Consider the following 9,800-nt stretch of genomic DNA (forward strand, 5'->3'; position numbering starts at 1 on the left):
GAAGGAAAATCTCGCATCCCCACTGACCCCTCCACTCTATCCCGCTTCCCAGAGTGGTTCTTTTTCCTTCCACAGGAAGCTTACACAATAATTGTGGCAGATTGACAACTGTCTACTGTGTTTTTGCATCTCATTCAGTAGCAATAGTTACTTAGTCTGTGACAGTGACATGTGGCTGTACCAAAAATCTGCTTAGCAGATCTGCTAATGGGCAAGTAGATTAATCCCAATCTACTGTCTCTGTGTGAAAGCTGCAGGCTTTTGATCAACATTCCTAGGCACTTCAAGGTACAGCTCATTTGGGAGAATTATAGCTTTTTATGTTTTACATAATATTTATACATGCATGTACAGTGTGCATCCAGACTGGCCCAGTTCCTTCCCTTCAGTTCCTCCACTAGCTCCTTCCCCACTGTTCTCCCAACATCACAGGCTCTCTTCCTTTACATTTTATTTATTTTTACCTCTTTTTTTTTGTTTTGTTTTGAGACAGGTCTCCCAATATAGCTATGGCTGGTCTTGAACTCACAGAGATCTGCCTGCTTTTGTCTCTTAAATGCCAGGATGAAAGGCATATGCCACCACATCTGTTTTTATTTTAAATTTGCTACCCACTGAATCCATTTTGTGCTTTCTGTGTTCACATGGGTATGGGACCTTCTACAGAAGCTTGGGTAATCTCTTAGTGCCTGTATCCCCAAAGAAAATACTCTCACTCTCCCAGTAAACACTAATTGCCAACAGCTTCTCAGAAAGGGGCGGGACTTTGTGAGTCCCTCACTCATGCATGTTGGGATTGTGGCTGACTTGATATTAGATAAGTCTTGTACATGAAGTTTCATCTGTTAGGAGTTCATGTGTGCAACTGCATTGTTGTGTCCAGCAAAGAGGCAGTAAAACTGATGTGTACAAAGCCAGGTAATGATAACTGTCTAGGCAGAAAATATTCATTCACTTGACCACTTCAAAGGTGAGTCTGATGTGAGCGCTGCTATCCACTTGTATGTCCCAGGCACAAAGCACATTGGCGGGATATTTCTTAGGATACCAAGGACTGGAGTAGGAGCCTGAACTATTTGTGAGCAAAACACAACACTGGAAATTTTCATTTGTAAAAAAGTTAGAAAATCCCTTGAGGAGACATGGTGCTTTTTGTTTTGTTTTTAGTGAGGTGAGGAGGAGACACAAGAAAGCAGAAGTAAAGAAAACAAGCTGAGTGTAGGGGTGCACACCTATAACCCCAGCACTGAGACTGGATCTCAATGTGAAGTGGGTATGAGTAGAGTCAGAAGAAAAACAGCTGTACCAACAAAGAGGTGTAAGGGAGACTTAGGCTAGGACTGATTTCCCTTTTTGTGTTGATGTCTTTTTTTTGTTGAGGTGTGTGTGTGCATGTGCGCATGCGTGTGCATGCACACATACGTATGTGTGTGTGTACATGTCTGTGGAGAACTGAAGGCACTGGGTCCCTTGGAACTGGGGATATAAGAATTTCTAAGCTCCCTGATATAGGTGTTGAGAATAGAACTGAGGTCCTTGGCAAGGACAGCAAGTACTTTTAAATGATGAGCCATGCCTCCAGCTGGAAAATACTTTTTTTGAGACAGGCCTAAAGTGGTTGAGGCTGACTGTACAGCTAGTGGTGACCCTGAACTCCCGAGATCATCCAGCCTCCACTCCTGAATGCTGGAATACGCATGTACCATCTTGGCGTGTTTTGCACAATGCTAGGAACAGAACCCAGGGCTTTCTGTGTGCTAGACAAGCTCTCTTCCAACTGAGCTACATCCCCAGCCTCAGCGTCAACCTTCTGGCAGATGAAGACCATTCTCTCTGTGATGGGAAAATGATAGCAATTGAACAGGCCTTATGCACCCAGGTCCCCAGACAGGTTTATATGTGCAACCCACTGTGCTATGCTGTAGAACAAACAACTCACATTAGATTACTGATTCTCATCCTGTGGATTGCATATCAGGTATCCAGCATATCAGATATTCATATTATAATTCACAACAGCAGCAAAATTACAGTTTTGAGGTAGCAACAAAATAATTTTATGGCTGTGAATTGCCACAACATGAGGAGCTATATTAAAGGGTCACAGGATTAGGAAGGTTGAGGATCACGAATTGATTTGATGAAAAGAAATAATTGGGACGCTATTAAACTGCTCTGACATCTCAGTTCCTACATAAGCAAACCAAAGTCACTCAGTATAGGCTGTTGTAACTTATTAGAAACTGCCAACTCACTTCTAACTTGGAACTTCCCACTCTAGTGCTCCAAAGGAAGACATTGGCACACATTCACCAAGCAAATATTGGCCATGCCTCCGACCTTGTCCTGTCAAAGCCTGGCCTCTTGGTGAAGCCCCAAATAACCCCAGCAGGCAGCTTCTCAATTTAAAATATTTATTTGCTCAGGACAAACTCTTTCAAGTTCCAACACATCAAAGCTTATCTTTTAATAATTATATACAAATTGGAGCTGAAATCGAGACCAAGGTAAATTATGCAGTTAGTGTCAAACTCTCGGATTTGGTGTGTGATTAGCTGTAGACTACTATGTAGCAGCTTCTTATGTATTAAAATATGAAAGGGCGTCAGCCAGAGACAGGACGCATTCCAGTGGAAGAGCAGCACATACAAGAAGATCTGCAGTACCTGTCATGATGACACCGGAGGAGTCTATAAAAATGAACAGAAAAAAATGTCGTGATGTTGGGAGCAGTGAGACCCCAGATCCTGAATTTCTTGTAATCCCCTGATCTGAGTGCCTAGGGCTGCTCTGAGCACGAGACTTTCAGGAGTTCCTGGTGGCAGGAGAGTGGTTTCTGGTGGGTTTGGCTGGGGCGTGGCTATCTCTATATAATCTGCCCCTGAACACAATAAAGGGGGCATTCTTCGGGAAATCAAGGATGACCCGTGTCGCTGTCTCTCTGTTTGTGTGTGTCTGTGTTAAAATAAGAGCGGCGGGGCTGCGTCCCCGGCACCTGGCCACCCGCATGGCTTTACCCAAAATAATTACACGGAAACTGTATTCTTTCAAACACTGCTTGGCCCATTAGTTTTAACCTCTTATTGGATCGCTCTTACATATTGATCTAACCCATTTCTAATATTCTGTGTAGCACCACGAGTTGGCTTACCAAGAAAGATCTTAACCTGCGTCTGTCTGGAGTGGGAGAATCATGGAGACTGCCTGACTCGGCTTCTTTCTCCCAGCATTCTGTTCTGTCTACTCCGCCTACCTAATTTTCTGTCCTATCAGGCCAAGCAGTTTTCTTTATTAGTTAACCAATGAAAGCAACAGATAAGATACAAGACCCACCTCCATCATGTCTGTGTATTTTAACCTCCAGCCCCCTTGCCCAAAGCTCACGTACTGGGTGCCAGCGCACAGAGTGCAGACACGGGGGCACGGTGCGCAGCATCGTGATCAAGAATTTGTATTCATATTTAATTATTTTTCTTAAAATACGGAAGACTATGTGCCCAGTGAGCAGAGTTGGCCCTGACTCTTAGGACCTTGCAATTTGAAACTCAAGAATATGGACAGGGGCCACTGCAGACACCCCAGAACTGCTGGTTCCTTGCTCCATCTAGAATCTCATGACATGATCACCACTGCCAGCAGCTGGTTGGTCCTCTCTCTACTGAACCAGTACCCACGGTATGTCATCTCTGTTGGATCTGAGCTCTTCTCTTACTCTCTCCTCTTCCCACCATCTGTAGCAGTTCAGCCCCACCATATTATCACTGTCATATGTTAGTGCCTTTGGTGATCAGAAACAGACTATCTAATTGGGCCCTCCCCTCTAGCTTCAGAACTTGAATGGTGGCTGGGATTTTCACCCATGAGGGCCCTGGCAACTGAGTACATATATTGATGGGCAGTACCTGCTGGTCCTCTGCTTGGTGTGGCATCAATACCTATTCAGAGACAAACGTCAGGGTGAGAGACAGACTAAATAAAGTGGTCACATAACTCCCCATAAAGATCAGGTACTTTGTTTAGAATCAGACATGTTCTGCTCTGGGCCACGGGGAAACTGGAATTAAGACTCATCCAGGCTAGTGAGGGAATCAGAGAGCTGGAGTGAGGGAGCACACAATGCCCCTGTGGTTCAGGTACAGCATGGTGTTTGTTTCATTTTGGCCAGTTACTGGGCTAACAGAGCTTCTGTCACAGAGATGAGTGTGGTCTTTAAACCAAAGACCCCAGCCAGGCAATAATTAGAGAATGTGGTCCTGCATGTGGGGTTGGATATGCCTTTGAGGACCTATCAGCAGATACGCTCGTCTCTCTGTTGGCCATGGATGTGAACCTAAAGTTCAGATGCACTTGTCGTAGGACAGTTTGGCATTCACAGAAAACCCTTGGTGGATACTGGATTGCTATCATCACGTAGGCCTGCCAGGTCAGGTATAAGATGTCTGCTAATACTGACCATTCATATAGTTGCTATTTTCCAGGTGAAATTTTGAACAATTTACAGATGCTGGAATCTATGATCAAAAACTAATTCTTAAGCAAATTGCTTTAAAATCGGCTCAAATCCCAGAGCTCATTACTGACAGCTTGCTGGCTGATATTGACATCTCCCTTCCCAATGGCTGGGGTTGGCAAAGCTCTGTCTCTGAGATGTGATGCAAGCCTTGCCACTCACCTGAGCAAACCACATTGGCATCCTCATGGTGCCCACAGTTGTGGGAGAACCATCCGTGATGTGTGCATTGCCACACCTTGGCTTCATCCCCCATGCACTGCACGTCATCCAGCATGATATGGCCCATGCCTCTCTCAAAGTAGCTCTCAGCTGGGGCTGACATGGCCACACCACAGCCGAGCTGCTGGCACACCACCTTGGCATCTGTCAGGTCCCAACTGTCATCACACACTATGCCCCAGGTACCATTGCAAGAGATCTCTACTCGGCCCTCACACCTGTGGCTACCGTTCACCAGTCTCAAGGCCAGACCTAGGAAAGGAAAAATAGGTGCTTCTGAGATGTGACACTGTCCTCATATAATAGGGCCATCTGTAGTTTGAAAAACACATTCTCTTTGTTAGACCCTAGGAGTGACCCTGTGACTTTTATGAGTACTGAAAAGCTATTGATGCCTGTTAATTTTTAAAATCCCTTTCTCCCCCCGCCCCCGTGTGTGTGATTGTTTATGTGAGTGTAGGCACATATGTGGAACTCAGAGGACACCTTTGGTTGTTGACCTTTGCCTAGCTTGAGACAGGCCTCTTCTTCATCTCTGACTGAATCCAGTTTACACCAGTCTAGCAGGCTTGCGAGGTTCTGAGAATCCGACTGCCTCTGCCTCCCATTCCACAGAGATTACAGATATGTGCTACTGCACCCAGCTTTGTGGGTTCTGGGGATCTGAACTCAGGTTCTCTACCCACTGAGCCATCCCCCAGTCCAGTATGTTAGAGTCTCATAAGCTCCCAAAGATCCCAGTTGGAGGAAAACGCACATCAAGCATAGAGAGCTCTACAATGTTCCTGCTCTGCTGTGGGACCCGAGAGGCCCACGAGAGTTCTGGAGGCTGTGTGCTGAATCCAGCCAGAAGAAAGCCGGCTAACTTTGTGACAGTTCATATTATTGTTATTGTTTTCCTTCCTTAGAGAGGGGAAGGTCTCAGTGGGATTCCCTTTCAGCACCACAGACAGTACTGTTGTGTTATGAGTGGCGGGCTACTTTCCCGGCACCCTGTCGCCCGCATGGCTTTACCCGAAATAATTACACAGAAACTGTATTCTTTTAAGCACTGCCTGGCCCACTAGTTCCAGTCTCTTATTGGCTAGCTCTTACATATTGATCTAACCCATTTCTAATATTCTGTGTAGCACCACGAGCTGGTGGCTTACCAGGGAGGATCTTAACCTGCTTCTGTGTCCGGTGGGAGAATCATGGCGACTCACTGACTGGGCTTCTTTCTCCCAGCATTCTGTTCAATCTACTCCGCCTACCTAATTTTCTGTCCTATTAAAGGGGCCAAGGCAGTTTCTTTATTACTTAACCAATGAAACAACAGATAGAAAGATGACCCACCTCCATCACAGTATGAGACAGGTGTTCTCAGCCTTATGTTTCTATATGCTTTAGGTAGAAGGCAGGGACTGTGGGTGGCAGAGCAGGGCTAAGGGCTATGACTGGCAGTGTGTGTGCCACTCAGTAGCAGAGGTGGACATTTCAGGTGTGATAGAATTCAGGCCACATTTTAAAAGTGTCTTCTCTCCAAATGGGAAAAGGCACAGCCAGATGGACATCTTGCAAGGTGCATGTCAGGATACCCACCGTTCTGCCTTTCATCTTGGTGAACAGTGTTGTACAGAGCATAGAACCCTGTGTTGGTGACCATGGTGTCACTTTTAAACACCACTGTCATGGAATTGGAAGAGGAGTGGAAGGTGAGTTCTGCCCCACCACAGACTTTGCCCATGGACAGTGAGGCAATTTGCTTTCCATCAAACACTTTGACAAAGTCATAAGGACACCCATAAATGTCTTCTAGCCTGAGGGGACAAAGGCAGTGTTAGTCTCCCCAGATCAGTCAATTCTGCCAGCTCCTTCTTCCAGCCTCCTCTCCTCACCTTTAAGAGTCCCTTGAATCTGCCCCTCCCACCCCTCACTTCCCCTTGACTATCCTGGTCTATCAGATTCTGGTCTCATCGTCTACTTTGGGGGCCTCCATCTGGAAGCCTCTCCTCCAGCCTCTCTGACCTCCTTTCCCTTCACCCTGAATATTTCTTTGATGTCCCTGACCCTTTAACTCAAGCCCTGCTTTGGGTGGTAGCCAGTGTCCATCAGAGAATCACAGGAAAACGCTCAGGAAGACCCTGATGGGGGAGATAATGACATTCCACCTAGTAGAAGGTCTCATCTCACCAATGTCCCAAACTGCCCACATTTTTGTTAACCGGGTGATAAGAGAACTGTGCCCAGCATCCTGCCTGCTGTCTCCTTCTGTCTTGACCCTTACCTAGTCTTACAGGTGTTGACTACTCTGACTTCACAGCACATGCCAACCTGAAAATTTCCACTGAGTTCATGGTTTCTTTCAGAAGTGTTTTTTGTTTGTCTTTCCATTTGGATGTAAACTCTCAGGGGCAGAGGGCTTATCTGTTCCTTTCAGCACTCTAAGTCCAGTCCTAGACAGAGCCCTCCCAGAGTGGGAACAATCAATACATATGGAACTCACACTGGTGCTTATCTATCATAATAAATATTACACAGCATGTAACATGACATGTGTAATTTCTGAACTATAGTAAGTACTCGTCTGTGCTTCAGTTATAAAGTCCCATTGCAAACACACATACACGGATATATCCCACACCCAATGGACATACTTTACACACAAATTTGGTATTATATTTTAAAATCTGCCATTGTACATCTATCCCAATAAAGAAAAAACCAAACACCTAAAGCTAACACATTTTTGTTTTGGTTTGTTTGGTTTTGAGACAGGATCTCTCTATATAGCTGGATTATAATTGACATGAGTGTTTCTGTAATATTGTTAAGAATGTGTTTGTACAAGTATTTGTGGTTTCCTTCCTTAATTTGTTTTTAATTTCCTCCCATTTCTCTCTCACTGCTTCCCTCCCCCTCCCTCTCCAGTCCTAAGAGAAACCAGGGCGCCCTACCCTGTGGGAAGTCCACGGCCCTCCCCCTCCATCCAGGTCTAGGAATGTGTGTATCCAAACAGACTAGGCTCCCAAAAAGCCAGTACATGCAGTAGAATCAAATCCCAGTGCCATTATCATTGGCTTCTCAGTAAGCCCTCAATGTCAGCCACATTCAGAGAGTCTGGTTTGATCACATGCTCGTTCAGTCCCAGTCTGGCTGGCCTTGGTGAGCTCTCATTAGATCAGTCCCACTGTCTCCATGGGTAGATTCACCCCTCGCGGTCCTGACTTCTTTGCTCACGTTCTCCTCCTTCTGCTCTTCATCTGGACCTTCAGAGCTCAGTTCAGTGCTCCAATGTGGGTCTCTGTCTCTATCTCCATCCATTGCAGGATGAAGGTTCTATAGTGATATGCAAGATATTCATCAGTGTGGGTATGGGATAAGGCCAGTTCAGGCACCCTCTCATCTGCTGCTTAAGGACCTAGCAGAGGACATCTTTTTGGACATCTGGGAACTTCTCTAGAGCCAAGTCTCTTGACAACCCTACAATGGCTCCCTTAATTATCTTCTTCCCTGCTCCCATATCCACCCTTCCTTTATCTCAACCATCCCATTCCCCCAAGCTCTCCCCAATCCTCCCCTTCTCTCTCCCCATGTTTGCGCCCCCCCCCCGTGCTCCCAACTTTTTCCCGATGATCTTGTCTACTTCCAATATCCAGGAGGATAAATACACATTTTTCTTTGGGTTCATCTTCTTATTTAGCTTCTCTAGGATCACGAATTATAGGCTCAATGTCTTTTGTTTATGGCTAGAATCCACTAATGAGTGAGTACATACCATATTCATCTTTTTGGGTCTGGGTTATCTCACTCAGTAAAGTGTTTTCTATTTCCATCCATTTGCATACGAAATTCAAGGTGTCATTGCTTTTTATCGCTGAGTAGAACTCTAAAGTGTGTATGTGCCACACCTTCTTTATCCATTCTTCTATTGAGGGGCACCTAGGTTGTTTCCAGGTTCTGGTTATTACAAATAGTGCTGCTATTAACATAGTTGAACAAATGCTTTTGTAGTATGATTGGGCATCTGCTGGGTATATTCCCAAGAGTGGTAATGCTGGATCCTGAGGTCAGTTGACTCCCAGCTTCCTGAGAAAACACCACACTGATTTTCAAAGTGGTTGCACAAGTTTGCATTCCCACCAACAGTGGATGAATGTTCCCCTTACTCCACGTCCTCCCCAGCATAGGCTATCATTGGTGTTTTTGATTTTAGCCATTCTGACAGGTGTAAGATGATATCACAAAGTTGTTTTGATTTGCATTTCCCTGATCGCTAAGGAGGTTGAGCATGACCTTAAGTGTCTTTTGGCCATTTGAACTTCTTCTGTTGAGAATTCTCCGTTCAGTTCAGTACCCCATTTTTTTTTCTTTTTGGATTTTTCGAGACAGGGTTTCTCTGTAGCTTTTGGTTCTTGTCCTGGAACTAGCTCTTGTAGACCAGGCTGGCCTCGAACTCACAGAGATCCATCTGCCTCTGCCTCCCGAGTGCTGGGATTAAAGGCCTGTGCCACCACCGCCCGGCAGTACCCCATTTTTTAAAAATATTTATTTATTTATTATGTATACAATATTCTGTCTGTGTGTATGCCTACAGGCCAGAAGAGGGCACCAGACCTCATTACAGATGGTTGTGAGCCACCATGTGATTGCCAGGAATTGAACTCAGGACATTTGGAAGAGCAGGCAATGCTCTTAACCACTGAGCCATCTCTCCAGCCCCAGTACCCCATTTTTTTTTTTTTTTTTGGTTTTTCGAGACAGGGTTTCTCTGGTTTTGGAGCCTGTCCTGGAACTAGCTCTTGTAGACCAGGTTGGTCTCGAACTCACAGAGATCCGCCTGCCTTTGCCTCCCAAGTGCTGGGATTAAAGGCGTGCGCCACCACCGCCCGGCCCAGTACCCCATTTTTAATTCGGTTAATTAAAGTTTTAATGTCTAGTTTCTTGAGTTCTTTATATATTTTGGAGATCAGACCTTTGTCTGATACAAGGTTGGTGAAGATCTTCTCCCATTTAGTAGGTTGCCTTTTTGTCTTAATGACAGTGTCCTTTGCATTATAGAAGCACACCTGAAAGCTCTAGAAAAAAA

The sequence above is a fragment of the Chionomys nivalis genome, chromosome 8, assembly GCF_950005125.1.
Source record: "Chionomys nivalis chromosome 8, mChiNiv1.1, whole genome shotgun sequence".
Classification (NCBI taxonomy): Eukaryota; Metazoa; Chordata; class Mammalia; order Rodentia; family Cricetidae; genus Chionomys; species Chionomys nivalis.